This window comes from Dipodomys spectabilis, unplaced genomic scaffold (assembly GCF_019054845.1).
Source record: "Dipodomys spectabilis isolate Male_0828 unplaced genomic scaffold, ASM1905484v1 ptg000069l, whole genome shotgun sequence".
NCBI lineage: Eukaryota > Metazoa > Chordata > Mammalia > Rodentia > Heteromyidae > Dipodomys > Dipodomys spectabilis.
In genome coordinates this window covers 11668064-11690374 of record NW_024870746.1, presented here as the reverse complement: position 1 = coordinate 11690374, position 22311 = coordinate 11668064, and positions in this window count along the sequence as shown.

Genomic DNA, 22311 nt, shown 5'->3' with positions numbered 1-22311 from the left:
AGGGGGTACCAATGCTGGTGTCGCCAAATAGTACAGATGTCCAAGCACTGGGCCTTTGCTACATTTATCATAAAAGGCTACTAAGTTTTACACATTCCTTTAAATGCTAAAATGTACAACTAGTATGTTGCTTTCTTAGTACAGATTACAGTGTGCATGTTTTAGTAAGGAGTTGATGAGTGAACAGGTATAAGGAAAATAACTATGAAGGAGTTTTTAAAATAGGGTGCATACAAGTCTGTCATTGTTTTTTCCAATATTCTATATAGTACCTTCTCTTTTTTTTTTTTTTCTTTTTTTAAGTGCAAACTGCATTGTAACATTTTGGGGGTGAAGATGCAGCAGGCAATATATAGGTAAAACCCTCCTGCTGAAGGACAGTGAGGAAGAGGAAAGGGAAGGAGGGACATAAGATGAATGTTGATGAGTATGTTTGATGTTGATACATACTGAGGAGGAAAATAAACCAAGGTAACGTTGAGTGGTGGAGTAGAGGTAAAAGGAATGGAAAGATCCTTGAAAGAGGTGGAGAAGAAGGGGATCAGGATAGGCTCTGTTTAAGTTACATCCCGAAGTAAACAAGTTTAAGAGAAGAAAGGAGACAGCAGCTGGCACAAAGATTCCTGGAGGGATATCATTGGGCAAGAGTTAGTAGGAGAGTTGGTCAGATGACACACTGTAGGCTATTGAGAGGACCTTGCCTTCTATTCTGGGTGATACACTGGAGAATTCTAAGCACAGTCTGACATGATTGAAGAACTTTGGCTTCCTTTTTAGGCGTAGATTGTAGGAGGCCCAAGAAGAACTTTGCAATAATACAAGCAAAAGGTGATGGCTTAGACCAGGGTGGAAGCAGTGAACTTGTGAGGAATATTGAAAAAAGGGATGGGAGGGAACAGGGTAAAGAGAGACGTGGGGGGTTGGGGAGGGATAGAAAGATTAAACCAGTTACCTGTGGCTCACACCCGTAACACTAGCTACTCAGTGCTGAGATTTGAGGAGCACAGGAAAGTCCATGACATTTACCTCCAATAATTACTCAAAAAAAAGCTTGAAGTGGAGTTGTGACTCAAATAGTAGAGCACTAGCCTTAAGCAAAAAAGCTTAAGGACAGCACTCAGGCCTGAGTTCAAGCTCTGGAATGGGCATCAATTTTTTTTTTAAGTTGAATTAAGGGACTACATGGTCACACATCCCTATCTAGGAATTGGTGTGAAGTTACCAATGCTACTATGAATTTTGAACATAGTAAGATTCCAAACTTCATTATTGAGCCTGCATATTTTTAAATGTCCATTAGGTGGCAGGAATTCACTAAGTCAACTGTAAGTTTAGTTTTCCCCCTTCCAATTTCCCAGTAAACCAAGAGACTCCTGCCTATTAATGACAACTATTATGAAGAACAGAGACTAGCATTTTCTTTGTAGATGCAACTGTTTTAAGCCTATGATAATTACAGGGTAAGTCTATTAGGGATTTAGCCAGGTATGTGGGAAATAGGATGTGTGTATTTCATTTGGTTTGAAAATAAATGTATGAATTTGGAGTGAACTGACTAATGAGACCATTAAGTCTTATTTTGAATTTTGGATATTTAACCTTTTTAGCTTGAGGTGGGACAGAGAAGAGTACTCAGGAAGGAAGAAACCTTGGAAAATAATACCCTCCTGGAACTTGCCTGATGTTTAAACTTTCTGTAACTCATCAATTCACTTGTTCTAGCCTTTCTGTTTCAACTTGGAAATGACTTCTAGAGCACATGTCTCCAAATTTAGCTGCAAATTAGAATCACCTGGACAGCTTTAACATTTTCTGATGCCTGTCCCACCCATGACTGTGATTTAAGTGGTCAGGGATGTGACCTCTGTTGAGGACTTTTTAAAAAAAGACCCAAGATGATTCTAATATGAAGGCAAGTTTGAGAGTCACAGGGTTTACTTAATGCCAGCTGTGTAAATATAGCAGACCTTCCCACAACTCAAACAAGTTCCACCCTTAAAGTCAAATGTAAGGGCGCACTTCCACATCAGCTTCCTCAGGGCTCTCTTTGGCCTTGGCCAAATTTGATTATCATTTATGGAACAACTAGCATCAAATGTAGGACTTGGAACACCCAAACGTAACTAGTGATGAAAGAAAGATAAAGAGGGATTAGGTGAGCTGCTTTTCAGAAATGTTTGAATTATTATAGAAAGTATTTTTATTATGGCACAGATAATAATTTTAGTTTCTGCTTATTGCTCTTTGTCATGAGAAAGTAAATGGTAACATCTCTTCCTGTTTCTTCTCCTTGGCTCTTCTGTGATGGGCAGACACCAAGTCATGAGAATGGGTGCATCATTCCAGAGTCCTCAGAAGAGGCAACTTAACCCTTTTGTCCCCCAGCCCTTTGGAAGGTTCACCTCAGTAATGGCATAAATTCATAATGGTATCAATGACATTTGGTTATTTATATATGAAACATTTGTACACATAAATATAAATATGTGCATTTATCCAATCATGATTGTATTGGCCATAAATATTGAAATTTAATTTCTAGTCTTCATTTTAATGGATGACAATCTTATTTACATTCATTATGATGATTTATTTGGAATTATTGCTGGCAATTTACTTAGTATTAGCTGGAGTGATTTTTTTCCTACTAGTTTTAAAGCTGTACATGTGATTCCATAATTTTTTCTAGAATCCTCTAGGTTGCTAACATGTATCCATAGTCTACCCAACCTTTAAACATAGGAATGCATAGAAGAGGTCACCTCATCTTTTTGATTAATGTCTAATAGTTAATACTGCTTTATCTTGAGAGCATCCTCATTGAAATAGTGTTGTGAAATGTTGATGCTAAGCTGGGCACAAGTGGCTCATGCCTATAATCCTAGCTACTCAGGAACCGAGATCTGGGAGATCAATACTCCAGACCAGGCGGGGCAGAGAATGTTATCTTCAAAATAACTAGGTAAAAACTGGGCTGGAGGCATGGCTTAAGTGGTAGAAAGTCATCTAAGCAAACAAAACAAGCAGGAGTCCTGAGTTTCTTTTGCATTTATCTATTTACTAAGGACAGTAAGGTGCTGGGTTTGAATCCAGAGCCTTGCCAAGGGTAGGCGAGCATTTTAGCACTCCATTTCCAAACCAACATTGAGCGTCTTCTCGTGTTTGTCATCTGTAAATATTCTTCGGTAAACCACTGAGAGCTTTTCACTCCTATTGTAATTGAGCTGTTTGTCTGCCAGAGGCTGTGAATTTTACAGTTATTAAAGATTTTTGTTTCAAGACTCCAGCATTACATTTTCACTAATTGAATATCTTCAATTTTGATACAGAAGTGAACAGTAATCCCTTGGCTTTGAAGAACTGATGAGATAGCAAATGTGATTATGTTTTAATTCTGTCTTTACCATTACTTGGGTATTATTAGGTACTAATATTATTATTAGGTACTAATAATGCCATTTATAATTGTTAATGTTTATTATATTTATGTGTCAACTAGACAGCCCTGGAGTGTCCAGGTTAAATATTATTTCTGTGTATGTCTATGAGACGAGCATTTGAATCCATGGGCTCAGAAGAAATGGATTGCCTCAATGTGGGTATGCTTCATGTAGTTAGCGACACTATGCCAGAATAGAACAAAAGCCAAGAAAGGAGAAATTTGCTCCTTTTTTTCTGCCTCACTGCTTGAGGTTGGATATTTTGTATACTGGGATTTATACTAGTTGGCCTGATTGTCCAGTTTGGGGCCTGGTAATCCTTACATGGATTTATACCACCAGCTTTCCTGGTTTCACAGTTAACATACAGATTGTGTTCAGCCTCCATCATCATTTCAAGCCAATTCCTCGTAATAACCTTACTCTTGCTTGTCTTATCAGTCTATCTTCCATCCATCTATCCATCTTACTGTCTCTGTCTTCATCCATCCTATTAGTTTCATTACAATGATGAACCTGGTTAATGTAATTTTGAGTGGGAAACCTGGTTTCATTGTGTCTGAATGGCTAGTCCTCCCTAAAGAGTTAATCTTAGTTCCCCATCTAATCTGAAAGTTGATGGTATGACAAAAATAGCTACATTTGCCAGCTAAGCACTGATTATGCATGTCTCAGGTCATAGTAAAGATCTGTTATTTGAATTACTTCCCATTTTCCTTCAGAATAAGCAAGTCCTAGGGATTTTTTTTTTTACTTTTGTACCGTTTTTTGAAAATTATCTACTTATTGAATATCTACTTGATGATTCTGGAGAACTGGGCAGACCAAAACGTGATACTTAATGTTTTTCTGGCAAATGTTATACCCTCAGACTAATTTCCTTTTCCAATAAAGAAAGGAAACTCACTTTTCCTTGTGGTCAGTGACACTATGCAAATGAATTGAGTCCTGAAGAAAATCTAAAAAGGAAGACAAATAGAACCTGATGCTTAGATCTTACTAGCTTGTGACTGCAAGATAACACAGTTCCTTTACTATCCAAGTTAACTTACTAATTTAATATTAACTGAGCATCTCAATATGGTTGTTCCTATTTTAGGTACCATCGAACAGATAAGAAAATTTTTACCTTCTTATTGGCCTTGTTCACCAATGGGACTTTTTGTTTCCATGTGACCAGCCTTTCAGATGGTCCCCAATGATCTCCATCTTCTGCTATGAAATATGACTATGTTATGGCTTCTCTCCTGTCATTCCTTTTTTTCTTGGGTTACTCAAGTCAAATCCATGGTGAGAACCCTCCAGCAGTACAGTAGACTGAATGTGTTCCCATGCCCGTTTCATGTATCAAAATCTTGATCTCAGTGTGATGATTGGAAGGTGGGGTCCTTGGGAAGCAAGTAGGTCATTAGGGCCAATCTGTCATGAGTGAGATTAGATCCTACATAAGAAGAGGCCAGAGATAAAACAGATAACTCCGTTTGTACTATGTGATCACATAATTAGAGACAACAGTCTGTGACCCAAAAGAAAACCCTCACCAGAGTCATGGTCAGGCTCCCTAAAGTATAAGAAATAAATTTATGTTGTTTATAAACCACCCAGTCTATGGCATTGAGTTATAGCAACCTGATGTGGCCGGAAAGTGTGCAGCAAACAGCCAGTGAAGAACTGAGGCCGGCTGCCAGCCACATGATAGGCTTGGATGACAGCCTTTCCCTATCCTACAGATGACTGCAGAATCATCCAACAACTTGCTGCAACCTGTAAGAGACCCTGAGCCCGAACCTCCAAGCTAAGCCACTCCCCGAATTCCTGACTAACAAAAAGAATGTGAGATTATAAACGTTTCTTATTTTAAGCTGCTAAATTTTGGTATAATTTTGTGTGTTTGTGCCCATACATAGGTCAATTTACATCACTTAGCTGCAGTTCTTTCATTGTTTAATATATATTTTTATTGTAAAGATACTGTACAGAGCGGTTACAGTTACATGAGTAAGGTAATGAGAACATCTATCAAGCATTGTTACCCCTTCCTTTGTTTTTCCCCTACCATCCCTTCCCTCCCCACCTCCCCAACTCCTCCCTCCCACCCCCCAAGTTGTAAAGTTCATTTTCAACATAGTTGGTATAATTTTTGACATAGTAATTGGTTACTAATATATTTTTTTATTCCTAAATATTCTTTGTGTGTGTGTGTGTGTACTAGAGCTTGAACTCCCAGCCTCACACCCTTTGTTCAGCTTTTTCGCTCATGGCTGGCTCTCACTTGAGTCCAGTTCTGATTTGTGAGTATTTATTAGGATTCCTAATGATATTTAAACTTATCCAAGCACCATAATGCTCCCAGAAGGTAGAACCATTGCCTCAAAGCACAGTTAAAATGTCAAACTGGCTCTGTAGGAAGGAGCCCTGCCACTAGCCATACACTGTGACCACAACCCAAATTCCTCACCAGTGATCAAGACACTGATATAATGCTTGTCACTGGTCCAGCCTCTTGCTCCTTCATATTAGGTTTCCTTTTGGGCCTTTATTATCCTGTCAGGCCACCTCATCTTGGTGACTGTCATCTAGTGCATCTGGTTCATGTTTATATCTTTGATCTTTGGAAGAGTCTCACTTCTCCTTTTTTCCTAGAAGGCATCTCTGCCCCTTGTAAATTTATGGATATGAATAACGTAGAGAAAATATATCACTCAATTCTGTCTAGCATCTGCCAAGATTCAAAGACATTGGGAAAGGCATAGCTAACTTCTTTCAGATGCCTATATGGCCAGGCCCTGATGGCTCACAACTGTAATCCTAGCTACTTAGGAGGCTGAGATCTGAGAATCACAGTTCAAATTCAGCTTGGGCAGGAAAGTCCATGAGATTCTTATCTGCAATTAACTGACAAAAGCCAGATTCGGAGTTGTAACTCAAGTAGTAGAGCACCACCCTTTAGCAAGTAAGCTAAGAGATAGCACCCTGAGTTTAAGCAGTAGTGCTGGCGTGCGTGTGTGTGTGTGTGTGTGTGTGTGTGTGTGTGTGTGTGTGTCTCTGTGTCTGTGTCTGTGTGTATAAGACTTGTCAATTCAAGAGTACCTTTAATTATGCAACGAAGTCTTTTTAATCTAAATTGAGGTGATTTCCTAATTCTTGATATTTTAGATTACTATCACCATACTTCATTGTGTTTAATACAGGGAAATGAAAGTTAATTTTCTAATGCCCAAGTCACCCACCCTTAACCTACAGAGTGGAAATTGAGAAAGTCTGCAGTGATCAGAGAAGCTCTTCGGCCCTTTGGCAACTGCACACAGGCATCCATCCTTTATCTCCATACATAAATTATCCAAATGTCTTTCCCTGAGCAATCCTGCCAAGAAGTGTTTGGTTCTTTTTCATCTTTGCATGCTCCTTGATGCTGCTGCTCTTCAATTATTCCCGTAAAAGTTTCTATCTCCTTGCCAAATTGCACCACCTCCAACTGCAAGATGTAATTATTTCCTATACTGACAGCAAAATGAAGCCAAACACACCCTTAACCATTTTTAGTCTCAGGTACTTTATATAGCTTTGCAATGATCTAGCAAGCACAGTGGTCAGATCTTTCACAGGAAAGTGTTGAACTCTCTAGGGAAAACCTTCCTTGTAAGTTCTCATATAAATGGGGACAGACAGGGAGTGGCATGGTTCTGTCGATCTTAATTCAGTTTGAGTGGGCAGCATTTTTACTGGAGTAAAAAAAGGAAAGCCCTCAGCAAATTTCTTGAAGACATAATATTTATCTGGAACATCTATTTTATGTCTTCTTCAAGGTTGTCCTCAGGCTTACCAGCTGTATAAATCAAGCCAAACTAATACACATAAAATTGTACTCCAAATCAAATGAATTTCTGTTTTTTAAAAAATGCATTCTGCCACATTATATCATGATGATCTTAGATTGTGTTGGGGGGAAAGTTTCAGTGACAGAGCAAGATGGTGCTTAAGAATGTGACAGTATGACGGAAAACCCTTCATCTTTAAATCTTAAGAAAGTAGTTCTTGAAGCTTTGTATATAATACAATTAATGCCAGTTTGGGATTGCTGATTGAAATATCCACCTTTCCTCATAGGCTGATAGAATAGTTGATTTCATGTGTCCAGTCAATGTAAAATGAAATCCTTATCTAATGTGTTGCTATGGAGATGTTTTGTAGACGTGGCAAATATCTGCAGTCAATTGACTTTCCATAAAGGAGATTATACTCAATAATGTGGGTAGACTTAATTCAATTAGTTGAAGACCTTAAAGAACAAAACGTTTTCTGGAGAGAAAGATACTTTGCCTCAAACTATACGAGTATTAGTAATCTTAGGTACTTGGTATGCTGAGATTTGGAAGCTTGCAGTTTGGGACCACACTGGGTAGAGAAAAAAGTTTGAGAGAGCCCTTCTCAACTCATAACTGGGTACACAATGGCATAGGCTTGTTGTCATCCCAAACTACATAGGGGGCTGAAATTTGAAGAATAGAGGTGTCCAATCTCCCAGAGAAGAAAAATCCTTGAGACTTCATATTCACAAAGGGAAGCTGGATGTGTGGCGTACACCTGTGATCCCAACAAGAACAGGAAGCCTAAATATAGGTGGATCTCTGCTGAGACATGGTCTTAAGGGAAAAGTGAGACCTTAAAAATAACCATTGCAGTGGGGCACTGGTGGCTCATGCCTGTAATCCTAGCTACTCAGGAGGCTGAGATCTGGGATCATGGTTCAAAGCCAGCCCAGGGAGGAAAGTCTGTGAAACTCTTATCTCCAGTAAACCACCAGAAAACTGGAAGTGGTGCTGTGGCTCAAGTGGTAGAGTGCTCGCCTTGAGCTCAAAAGCTGAGGGACAGTGCCCAGGCCCAGAATTCAAGCTCCACAACAGACAAAAATAAATAACCATTGCAAAACAGGTGACTCAGTGGTATTGTGCCAGCCTAGCAAGCACAAATGTCCTGTGTTCAAATCCCCTGTGCCACAAAACAAAAACAAAAATTCCAACACCATAGCATTGCCCTGTTGCAGTGACTCATGCTTGTAATCCCAGTTCAAGGCAAGTCCAGGCAAAAAAGTTAGCAAGACCCCATTTCAATCCATAAGTTGGGAATCATAGAACATAGTTTATGATCCCAACTACTCGGGAGGCTGTAGTTAAGAAGATCACAGAGCAGACAGACCTTGGCAAAAACAAAAACAAAAAAGCTTGAGACTTACCTGAAAAATAAAGAAGAAAAAGGATGGGGCTGTGGCTTAAATGCCTAATCAAGTTCAAGGCCCTGAGTTCAAACCCTTGTGTCAATCAACAATAACAACGAAACCACAGTATAAAATCTCATCCAAGTTTCCAGCCTGCTGACCTGTGTTGTGCATTTCAGATCTACCATCCCTCAAATAAATGCATGACCCAATCCCATGATATAAATCTCTTTCAGTCTGTTTCTCTGAAGAACTCTGCTGGGTACAGCTGATATCCAATGTACATTTAGGAAGTGACTGCTACCATATTTAGTGAGCTACTACATGGGCCAGTTGGCCCATATTAGCATTCTGTAATATGCAGGACAGCTCCCCTCCTCTCTGTCTCATGTTTCATACAATCCAGATGTGAACATACTTAACTCTACCAGTCTCATGTAAAACCTTTTATCTAGGCTTCTCATGGTTCACCAAATGACATCCAGCATTCTAATATTTATGAAGAAATATGTAGATCTGTGTTCAACTCACAGATTAATCACAATGAAGTAGAACTGACGAACTGAGAATTTAAAATCTCCCATCCAGCTGGCTCTGGGACAGTGAGTGGATGAAAGACAGGCCCAACAGTTCCCACCAGAGCTGGAAAGTTTTTTATGCTTGGAATCTGGGAATGGAGTATGTCTTGTAGTTTCAAGGCAGTGAACAGTAAATATCAGAGAGCAAGAAGACCTAGATTTTAATTCTAAATTCTTATCTTGGTGGTCATCCATATGCAGATACACATCAGTTTTGTCCTGAAAAGGAATAATAAAAACAGTGTTCCCATGTGAAGGGTGAGAATTGAGATCCTGCACATAAACACACTATTCAAAGCTCTATTCCAATGACACTCCCCTGGGATAATATCTAGAAAACTATTATCACAGGCAAAAAAAGAGAATAGATTATTTCCTATGTTTTTTCTCTAATTCTCACTAGGGGTAGGCTTTTATGGGAAATGAAATGTGTTAAATTCAACACCCGCCAATATTTATACACAGCTGTAGATGGTTTAACTTAGCCAGTATCTGCAACATGTGTCATTGTGTGGGAAACAGATATAGGACTCAAGTCAATGCTCCAAGCAAAGCAGAATCTTTGGAAATCCACTTCTACACCAAGGGCAGTGAAACAGAAAGATGTGATCTCAATAACCCAGAGGTGTAATTTCAATAACTAGAGTCAGAAAGCCCACCAATGCATGTGTCTTTGGCTGCTCTGCAGGAAGAAGACAATAGAAGGTGAGAGGGAGATGGCAGATGAGGGATTGGATACTCTTCATTGTGAAAGGAAAGAAGTGCATCTCCACAAAGGAGTGGACTAGTAACTATTCTGGCTCAGAGTGGCATGGAGAGATTTCTGAGGTCTCCACGTCCTTAGCTAGATAGGTAAGAGGGACAGCAGAGTAAAAGATGCAGCTCTTCACCCAACTTGGGAGCTTGACCAAGTTCCCTTCTAATCTCCAGGGGAAGTGAAGGTAAAGAGCAGGACAGGGCAAATGAAGTCTTGAACTCTCTGGCTAAAAGATATACACAGCATCTTCATAGTAATTGGAAACCTAGAGAGGTGAGAACACTGCGTATGTTTTAGATTCTCATCCTGATGCTCACAAAAAAGGTATGGCTTTGGAACGGCCTCTGATCTCAGGGGTTTTTTATGTATGGAATGAGGAGATTGTACTAAATTAGCTTTACTCAAAATGCCACATACACAGAGAGAGACAGAGACAGAGTAAGGAAGGAGAGAGAGAGAAAGAGAGACATTAATCTGGGGGAGGAATTTGGTTAGACAAAATTCAAAGAAGTTCTGCTCTTCACACATAGAATGTGTATGGTTAAGCTGCAAATGACAGATTTCATATACAATGCTTCCCAGACAATTTGGCTACAAAATGGTGTGTGCACCAAACATTTCTAGAAGTGGCAGTCTGAGGAACATATGTTGAAAAAATCATAAACTAGATAATCTGCAAAGTGCCTTTTCAATACCCTAGAACATTGGAAGGCTGATAAAGAAATGGACATTTGCTGGGTGTGTGAATGACATGGAAAAGTGGGAAACATTCTAAAATAATTTAACCAGAATTTCTATTAGCTATTTCTCTCTTTAATGGTGTCACCATTCTTTCTTTCAAGCAAGCCGAAAACTTGGACTCTCAGCTGCCAATCTATCCACTGCTATCTCTGGGCAATTCAGTCCTTATGGTGCCTGGAAGGCTCATTTTAATGTCAGTCATCCTTTCAGACTAATGATGGGCCGAGTTTCTAATTGCTGCTTTTACTGGTAGAAAACCTGAAATTCTCACTAATGGTGACATGGAATGTCTCCTTCTCTCTGTTTCTCTGTTCTTTGTCTTTATGGAAGAAGTTCTACTTCCTAACTCTGAAGCCAATCAGGTCACTTCTCAAAAACCTTCAGATTCCACAGGATTATAGAGCAAAATTTTAAACGTTTCACAGACATTTATGGCACTCACCTAATTTATCTTTCCTATCTCTACAAGCCAAGCTTCTTGCTTCATTAAAAAAAAGTCTTACATCATGCCTTTTCATCTGTTTGGATAATTTTTCTCTCCTTGGGCTTTCCTCCCCTTATCTCTTCCAACTGAAATATTTGCTTTCAATAAAACATTTGTATCAACTGACAATGATCAAAGTTCAGGTTCTGCCCTCCCATGGAATCTTGGAGACTCAACTTTCAGTAATTGCATAGAAGGTTGTGACCTGTGGAACAAGAGCTTAGTTTCACATTCTCATTCATTCATTCACTTATTCACTCATTAAACAAGTATTTCTTGCACATCAGACACTAGGGAACATAAATATAACTAAGACATTCCAATCAATCCCGTTTACCTGCTCAATCTGGTTCCAGATCCTTAAGATGAGAACTCATGAAAGTCCATCCCAGATCTTCCATACTCTTCTGTACCACCCTTAATGAGTGACCACTCAGAGTGCTGCTTTTGCCCAAGTGCTAAGCATTCTCTCACGGGAGATCTTTCATGTTCCTTAGAACCTAGTATTAAGAGACACCTGCCCTTTGATCAAACCTCCACAGCCTCATCTCCAATCCATCCCATTAAGGCTCTGAAACAAGCCAGCACTAAACACTCCACAAACCCTGGTGCACTTACTTGACTATTATTTACTATAACCTCCACAAAGTGAGCTGTAAACACACAAAAGTCTCCAATGCTCAAGGCTGGTAAGATGCAGCAGGATGATAAATAAGCTTTGATGATGATTTCAATGGATGGTAATTTCTTACTTCCACAGAGACTCCACAAACACAGCTGTCAGAAGTGCATTGTGTAAATCAGATGCTAATTAAATTAAATTCCCACTAGAATTAAGGCAGAAAAGTATTTTGCCTTGTTTTCTTGCAAACTAGGCCTCTCAATCAAGACATCTGGAGCACTGGCATTTCAGGTACACAGAGGAAACAGCTGTAGCAAAGTGAAGCAACTGCTTTCATAATTAAATTGCCACCAGTAACAGGAAAATAGATGCCATTTTTCACATTAGTAATGTTAAAAATGCAAGCAATCTAGTGGAAACTGAGTGGACTGGCAAAGAAGCGGACTGGGTTCTGATGTTTCAGGGAAACTATAACTCTAAGCTATTTTTCCTTGCTTTCTCCTACCTCCGATTTCTTTCTTCCTTATTTCTTCTGCTTTATTTATTTACATATGTATGTACATATGTATGTACACATGTGTATGAATGTGTGAATATATGTATGTATTTTGGTACAAGTACTGGTGCTGGAATTCAGGGTCTCTTGCTTTCACTTAGCTGTTTTGCTCAAGGCTATCATTTGTCACTTGAGCTCTATGTGCATTCTGGCTTTTTTTAGTGATTAATTGGAGATTAGAGTCTCATGGACTTTTTTTTGCCAGGTTGGCTTTGACCCTCAATCCTTAGATCTCAGTCTCCTGAGTAGCTAGGATGACAGGAGAGAGACATTTCTTAAATGTCAGCTATAGCCAGATGATATATTGGTTTCTGGAAACCTCAAAGTCCACAAGACACTGTCCAGCCTTCAGGTGCTTCTGGTTTCCTCGAAAGACCAGGAAGTGTGACCCTAGGACCTCAGCACCTGAGACTTGTGGCTCTAGGGTTTCAAATATGAACTCTGATTCCATCAGCTATCCCCTCTGTCTTTCAACACTCCATCCCATTTTACTGATGAAGGACATGGAAGACACATCTCTATCCCTGTCTCTAGGGTTGAGATTCTAGAAAGAAAGCAAAGTACATATGACAAACAGCATTTCAGTTATCCCCTGCCTATAGATAAGCAAATTTAAGACAATATTACCAAAGGAAGGAAGACAGAAGGAAAAAAGAAAGAAAACAAAAATAAAAAACACTACTTAAACTACATTAGCTCACGCATCTGGTTTCCTGTTTCCTGTAAGGCAGTGGTTCCAAATCATAGGACTATCACCAAATCACCTCCATGGGAATTTTAAAATCCACATATCATGGAAGCATCTTACAGATTGTGATTTTAGGAGTGAGAGTCTCTGCTTATTATCTTCCCAAGTATGCCTCATTCTCCAGGTATGTACGGACTCCTGGTATGATCTCCCACCACAAGAATGAAATTCTCGGCCCACCAAATGGGTCTACAATGAACAGCATCCGGCACAACAGCTTTCATAAGCACCCTCTGGGGACACACTCACCACACAGACAAGACTGGTGGTAATCACAGAAGATGGCGACGGTGAGGTGACAGCCTCTTCCCGTAGTGCCACTGCCCTGACGTGGGCACATTTGTTTCAGCCTACAAGCCAGAGAAGGCTAAATATGAGGATGCTGAGGTATCTCTTCCAGCTCTTCGTGGAAGGGCAGTGCTTATGAATGGTGATGAAGAGCAAAGAAGAACTTGGATGAGAAGTGATTCATGTGGCTCCAGGTTTTTGGAAGCATCTTTCTGCTCCCTGACTTCTAGGAAATTCTGCACTCAATTCTCTCTTCTTCCTTTTCTTTTCTTTTCTTTTTTTTTTCAGTGTCCTCTCCTTACCTCTCCTCCTGTCTCCTCTATCACTGTAAAATGAAAAATACCAAGATATACTCTTATGGCTCTGTCTATATCTCCTCTCGACCCTGTTTCTTTCTACTCAGGCTTTGGAAGGGCATTCTCTCTTGTTCACATTGGTACCACCCATAGGATCTAGTTCAAGACCCATGCAAAGGTGCACAGATGAATTTAATTCCAAGAAAGGACAAGCTAAACAAGTAAGGACTATTTCTACCTCATCTAAAGACTGACTGAATATTTTGACAGGTTTCCATGGCCTCAAGGGTTCTTCTGCGAGTCAATTCATTATTATTCATTATAATTCATTATTCTGTGTGTCATTCATCATTAGTTACTATTGTTCCTGTCTATCACATATTTTTATTATATATTTTTATTGTAAAGATACTGTACAGAAGGGTTACAGTTACATGAGCAAGATAATGAGTCCATTTCCTATTGAGCATTACATTCTCCTTTATTTTTCCCCTACCATCCTTTTCCTCCCCACTTCCCTAACTCCTCTCCCCCCACCACAAAGTTGTAAAGTTCATTTTCAACATAGTGTCTTGTACATCTCATTGTTACAATGGGTCATCCTGTATCCTTATTTCAGCATTTTGTTATTTCCCTTCCCCTCCCCAAATTAGAAAAATGTATATACAATATGCAGGATGCCTGAATCAAATACATATCACATATTTTTAAAAAATTTTTAAAGCCATGTGCTATCCAGTAGTGTCATTTAGTAAGATGATAACTTTTTCATGTGCATTCCTTATTTTCCAACACAGTTGAGAAAAAAAAAACACCTTGTGGTTCTAAGTTGATATTCTGCAATATCAAGGAGAAATGAAAAAGGATCCATCTTACTTCAAAGGGAAAAAAATAACCTACTAGTCTATATATGAAATCCAGCAGCCAAGGGCTGGAAGGTGGCTCAGTGGTAGAGCGCTTGCCTTGCATGCATGAAGCCCTGGGTTCGATTCCTCAGCACCATATAAGCAAAAAGACAAAAGCCGGAAGTGGCACTGTGGCTCAAGTGGTAGAGCACTAGACTTGAGCTGAAGAGCTGAGGGACAGCGCCCAGGCCCAGAGTTCAGGCCCCACGACCGGACCCCCCCCACCCAAAAAAAAAAGAAATCCAGCAGCCAAGCCATTTCCAACAGTTAGGCTGATGCCATTACTGTTCTCTCCAGTCTACTTTAAACTGTTATAAAGTTTGTCTTCGTGTAGGACTCAACTTACAAAAATATTAACCTCCATTTCATTGGAAGCTGCTATAGACTGATTCCTGTGGTGAACATCTGGAAATGTGGTCACAGGCCTGGTGAGAACAAGAAAAAAGAAAAATTTTCCATGGGTCATAGCAGAATTAAAGATGAAAAAATTTGGCTGGAGAGATATAAATTAGAGAGTGGACATAGGTATGGTATAAAGTGTAAAAAGTAGACGTTGTATTCATATACTGCTTTGTTAAGTGGCACTTGCTTTGTACAACTACTTAAAGATAATTTTTTTAAATTAAAGGATTTTTAAACTACAAGTGATAAAATAGGATCCAGATTATAGCTCAGTACATTGTCAGTACTTAAAACATGATGTAAGTAGTACTAAAGAAAAATAGCAATTTCTTCATCATATAAAGATAATCTTAGGCCAGGCGCTGGTGGTTTGTACTTGTAATCCTAGCTACTCAGGAGGCTGAGATCTGAGGATCGTGGTTTGAAGCCAGCCTAGGCAAAAAGTTTGTGAGACTTTTTTTTTTTTTATCATGGGGCTTGAACTCTGGGTCTGGGCACTGTCCCTCAGCTCTTCAGCTCATGGCTAGCACTCTACCACTTGAGCCACAGCACCGCTTCCAGTTTTCTGGTGGTTTATTGAAGATAAGAGTCTCCCAGCCTTTCCTGCCCATGCTGTCTTTGAACTGAGATCCTCAGATCTCAGTCTCCTGAGTTGCTAGGATTACAGGTGTGAGCCTCCAGTGCCCGGCATTGTGAGACTCTTATCTCCAATTAACCACTAGAAAACTGGAAGTGGCACTGTGGCTCAAAGTGGTAGAGCACTAGCCTTGAATGAAAAAGCTCAGGACAGCACCCAGACCCTAAGATCAAGTCTCACAACCAACAACAAAAAATGATCATCTTTATAGTCTTTCAAAAAAAAAAAACAAAAAGAAAAGAAACTCCCAAGAAACAGCAAAATAAATGGTTCCAAAATGAGTAGATACAACTGTGTGATCTGGAATACTAAGCCTGCAAAATGCTACACATTGTATACACACACACACACACACACACACACACACACACACACACACACACACACACACACACACACACACACACACACACACACACACACACACACACACACACACACACACACACACACACACACACACACACACACACACACCCTTACCAGATTCAAATAAGAATAGGAAATGCTCCCCATCATAATCTGATCTTGAATGTTTACAATATCTCTTTGCCACTGATATTTCTTGCAGTAACATTCATTTTGTGTAACTCAGAGAAGCCCAAACTTACTTGACATAGAAAGCAGCTATATACATAGTATGGGTTTAGTGTTCTAAGGAAATGTTTCTCAACTTCCTTGATATTAGAGACACCTATATCAGTCTGAGTTCATTCCCTGGCCTTTTCCAGACCATAGTTTTGAACTCAAAGCCTCACACCTGCTTACCCAGCTGTTACTTTACCATTGAGCCATGTTTCTGGCCTGGCTTTTTGCTGGTTAATTTGGAGATAAGGTCTCATAGGCTTTTCTGCTTGAGCTGGCTTTGAATTGTGATACTCCTGAGTAGCTAGTATTGCAGGCATGAGCCACCAGTAATGTGTAATTTTTAATATAAAAATCATTAATCCAACATAGAATTGACTAGTAAAAAGAACTCGAAAGAATGTAAGTGGGAGTGTGGCTTAGTGGTGGAGTGCTTGCCTAGTATACCTGTAGCCCCGGGTTTGATTCCTTAGTACCACATAAACAGAAAAAGCCAGAGGTGGAGCTGTGGCTCAAGTGGTAGAGTGCTAACCTTGAGCAAAAGTAGCTCAAGGACAGTGCCCAGGCCCTGGGTTCAACCCCCAGGACTGGCAAAAAGAATATCTATATCTATATATACATGTATATGAGCAGACACGAGGAACAGCTGCTAACTGCCCAGTTTTCTTACTCACAGCTGGCATGCTGTCACTTAAAGCCAGTTCTTGCTTTTTTGCTATTTAATTGGAGATAAAAAGTCTCTTAGATTAGATTTGTCTGCCTGGCTGGCTTCAAACTATGATCCTTAGGTCTCAGCCTCCTGAGTGATAGGATTACAGGTGTGAATCACCAGCATCCAGCACTGGAGTGCACATCTGTAGATTATCACAATCTAAATTATGCCACTTCATATATTGTATAAAAACCTTACAAGAGTATACCTCTACTCTCTCCCTCCTGGCCTTCAGCTAACATCATATACTGGTACAGCAAATAGACAGAAGGAAAAGTAGAAGAGGAGATAGTATCCAGAAATACACATCAGTACATGTCCACTAATTTAAGACAGGTCAAAAATGTTATTTTAAGTTCATGGGAAAGCAGTGGTCTTTAAATGTGTCATGACAGAAGTGACCTGAAGTGACCTGGAGGAAGGTAAAGTTGAGCTCTTGCCTTAAACCACATACAAAAAACCATCTTGAGAAAGCCTTTAAATACCTATGCAAACAAAAACTGCAGATCAACTTTAAGAGAACACATGTAGGGACTAGAGTTTAGAAAACCTTTTATAAAAAAGTAAGATGGGAGCCTAGAGGCCATAAAATATCAATCTATTTGCTTGCATGAAATACAAAAATCAGAAGAAAACAGATCATTAAAAATGTGCCACACACTTGTTCTACTTATATGATAAACTATATATTATAATGAGCCAATTTAAGGGGAAAATATGCTACAAATACGATTCATATAAGAGAAAAGAAGACCCAAGCCAGTAGGCTCTCACATTCTAATCAGCAAACACAAATACAGAGATAGAAACAATCTGGAATGGTGATTTACAGAAGAGAAATATAAATGGCCAATAAACCTGAAAAATAATTAATAAAATTATTAAAATTATTTTAAAATATTAATAAAAATAATTAATAGGTCTCCTCCCTGTCTTCTCAGGATGCCAGGAACAGAAGAGTGTCTGGATGCCACACCCAGTGAAGGCTGAGCATGGTAGCAATTCTTCTTCATCGTCTCCAGAAGAAATGGAAACAAGAGAGTGAACTTGAGTGCTATTGGTTATGTGCTAGTATCTACTATTTTATATTTATCATATATGTATATATATTATATATGTATATTATATATATTTGTATATATTCTATATTTCAAATATGAGTCTAGAATTCTTGAATATTCTGCCAGGCAGAATGCATGGTGCCAGAACCAGGAAGTTTCCCTGTTGAATCATAGACGATAGCTCTTTATCCCATCTTCTTTGGACCAAATAACTTACAGCCTCTTATAACTTTCCATTTCCAGGTTTAATCTTTCTATGAGAAAGAAGCATCTGAGAAGGTAGGCTTCCATTTCAGATCAGAGTTCCTCTACCCCAGGTCACAACCCCGTAAGGTTTGAAATCAATTACATGAGTCTCATACTGACAATCTTTTGAACAACAAAGTGTATTTGAAAAAAAAAAAGAGGTGAAACAGATAATCACATGAAGCTTCTGTTTGGGTTTTACAGATACAGGTATACATTGGGTCTCCGTGGGAAATGTATTTCTTTCTCAGGGTTAAGGTTAAAAGGTTTGGAGAGCACTGGGTATTTGAAATGTACAGTGGTTTCTACCCACTGGGTTTATCAAGAGTAAGTTACATGTGGTAAAATCTTGTTAAGTATAGGGGTCTAGCTATATTTCCTTGAGAATTGTGAAAAAGAATTCATAAAACAAATAGAAATTTGTAAGTTGATTGAAAGGTTTCTAATCAGACCAAATTTCTTTTTTCTTCTGAATTATCACTTCCTTGAAGGGTCCATACATGTGTCAGTCATGGAGCTCAGAGTAAACTATTTGTTCAAACATATAGCATCCCTTCACTAATTACACCTATTCACATGGCATTTCCTACATCCAGTGGTGATAAATCATTTTCTTCCTGTCCTCTCAGAAGACACCCTCACTTTATTTCTTAAGCCCACATGCAATCATTTGAAAATACATTTTATAAATCTCTAGAGTGAGGGATATAGTGGGGACAGTTGATAGACTTGTGTTATGAATTATTTAAGTCAGCATAGATCCCGAGGGACTAAAATGAGGATTTGATGGGTAGTTTAAAATCAAAATCCCAAGAAAGATACAATGTAAACAATGATATAATTCTTGTGTGCCTTATTCTCAAATAGAATGCTGACTTGGTTGTTCGTATAAATCATTCTTTGACACAGAAAATCAAGAGAATATTGCAGAGTATACGAATCCATTTCTTCATCCCTTTGCATGTGTGTTTTGATTTTGAAAATGTTGAGGATTGGCACTGTTGCAACTTTCAAAGAGATTTTCAAGATCTTATGCACTCTAGATGATCCAAGATGCTTAAGTAAGTCTATCATCAGTAAAGTGGGCCCAAGTCCCTGTCTATCTCAGAGACATGGACCAGAAACCAAGGTCTGAGAATCCAATTGTGCCAAGCACCTGGTCTTTTTCCTCTTCTTCTTTCAGCTTACATTAAAAAAAATTAAACATGCAGAGAAGCTGATAAAACAACACATTAGATGTCAACAGATGTTCCATCTCACTTAGTTCACCAATTATTAACATTTTGTCATCATTTGCTTTCACCTATATACATAGATACAAGGACGTCTCAGGCACCAAGAACATAGCCTTGAATACTTGGGCAACTGTCTCCTAAGAATAAGTATGTTTTGCTCATAACCACAACATTTAACATTGATTCAGTAATGTGTCCTAATGTAGAGCCTAATCTAAAATGTCCCAATTGTTCCAGCACCTGGTATTCTTGAGTCTAAGCCAAGACTGAATTTCTCAGCCATTCCAGTCCCCAGACTGAATAATTCACTTAAATTGGCAAGGGACCAAGTTCTATCTGGAACTATGTATTAATACTCAGATCCTTGACTCCCCTACTCTTGCACTGAGGGATAGAAGGACCATGTCTGAGAGTGGGGGCTCTGGCCTGGAAGTCCTGAGGGAGCAGTGTTCTTCCTTTACCCTGAGTGGATGAGCATGGGGACTTCAAGGTGCAGGATTTTCTTTCCAAACAAGTTCCTGCATTTGCCATCTGCCATGCTAGAAATGCACTGACATCTAATGTCAAGGCCAAGTTTGCCTTCTCTACTCTTGGTATTTAAGGCCCTCTGGAACTTGCTCCTGTTATCTCTCCAATCTCATCTCCATTTCCTCCTCATAACCCACCTTCCAGCTTCACACCACTCCTGTTAACAAATGAAGTTCACTTGGTCTTTAGACCCATTGCATATTTCTTCTTCCCAGATGACAATTTCTACAACTTTCCCCCCAGACTCCCTTCTACTGCCTCCTCTAAGCACCTCTATCCTCTCACATTTTTTTTTTTTTTGTTGGTCATGGGGCTTGAACTCTGGGTTGTATTGTTCCTGAGCTCCTCAGCTCAAGGCTAGTGCTTTAACACTTGAGCCACAGTGCCACTTCCAGTTTTTGAGAGGTTAATTGGAGATAAGAGTTTCTCATGGGGACTTTTCTGTCCGGGCTGGTTTTGGACTTTGATCCTCAGATCTCAGCCTCCTGAGTAGCTAGGATTATAATCATGAGCCCCGGGCAAGTGGCTTCTCTCACATTTGAGTAAGCTGTTCCTCCTCTAGATCCCATAGACTCTCACTTTTTCTGTGTGGAATGTCACACTTTATCACAATTGCCCATTTATTTTTCTGTGACCCTCAGACTGGAGGGACCCCATGGACAGACTTGGATCTTCTCAATCCCTAGCAGGGTGTTCACCCACAGTATGTGCTCAAATGGTTTGTATTAGGCAGACGTTTATGTGTTGAATGAACTCTACTTTATTGAGGAATTCAGTTTCTTGTAGCTTATGTTTTCCTCAATACCCGGCTTCAGGCTAAGTGTTCAGTGGATATTGCTAAGTATATAGGAAGGAATCCCCACTTCTACAAACTATGCTCTAGATGAGGAAGTGAAAAATAACAGTCACAACTATATCCCAAGACCCTGCTATGCACCAAAAACACCCTAAGGGATTTCTTAAAAATACAAATTCTTGATCTCATTCAGATTTCTGGTTTCACTTGGAGGTTTCAGTTGAGAAAGTCTAAGATATTTTTCCCCCCAATTGCTGAGCAACAAACCCACTTGCCTAGCAGGTGCTCTTCCATTGAGCTAAATCCCCACACTCAGGATTTTTTTTTAAATGCAACTAATCCCAAAAGCAAAGACTAAAAAAGATACCCAAGAGAGGGCATTCCCTACTCTAAGGGAGAAGGAAGCTCATTGTCACAGGCCTAATACTGAGCATTCTGTGAGATTATATATATACATATATATTTTTTTTTTATTTTTTTTTAATTTTTGGTCTGGTCATGGGGCCTAAACTCTGGGCCTGGGTGCTGTCCCTCAGCTCTTCAGCTCAAGGCTAGGGCTCTACCACTTGAGCCACAACGCCACTTCTGGCTTTTTTCTTTTTTGCTTATGTGGTGCTGAGGAATCGAACCCAGGGCCTCATGCATGCAAGGCAAGTGCTCTACCACTGAGCCACCTTCCCAGCCTGAGATTATATATTATTATCTTCTCTGAACTTCTGACTGGCAAACTAGGGCAAGAATTTGCTGAGAACTTCAAAAATAGAGTTGTATTTCTAAAGTACAGCTATTGCTGCTTTAGCAGAGGCAAATGAAACCTTGGCCTTTTCTCTTTTTATTTTAATACTGGAACGGTTCAAAAGCCTCCTCATGTTAGGCAACCGCTTTACCATTGAGCCACCTACACCCACACACCTTCAAACTTCTCATCCTTCTTCTTCCACTTCCCAAGTTCTAGGATTATGGGCATACATCGCCATGCCTGGTGTTCTGAACACACCAACCCATGTACTATTCATGTATGGTGTGAACGTGCAATATCCCCAACAGGCTATTGGTAAAATTTTGGTATCTGGCTGATGCTTTATTTGGGGAGGTTCTAGAACTTTTAGAAAGTGGTATCACTTTTTAGGAGGTGTTTAGCAATACTTAAACAAAACAAATGTGTAGATGTTTGTTAGAAGAGGCTCCAAAAAATTAAAACTTGGTCTTGTGAATATCAGTGTCTCTGAACTCAGAGGAAGGCTTTCATGGGTCTGAGAAGTAACCTCATCTAGGAAGATACAGAAAGTAAATGGTTATAACACAATTATACTAAAATGATAAAGATTGCTAAGGTTACTGTAGAATAGATATTTTGAGTGCTTGAGCCATAGTCACTAATTAAAACTTTACAGCTATGTTCTGTTATTATCCTCTTTCTATAAATGATGAAACAGAGACCCTAAGAGATTTAGCGACTAGTCTAAGGTCATACAATAC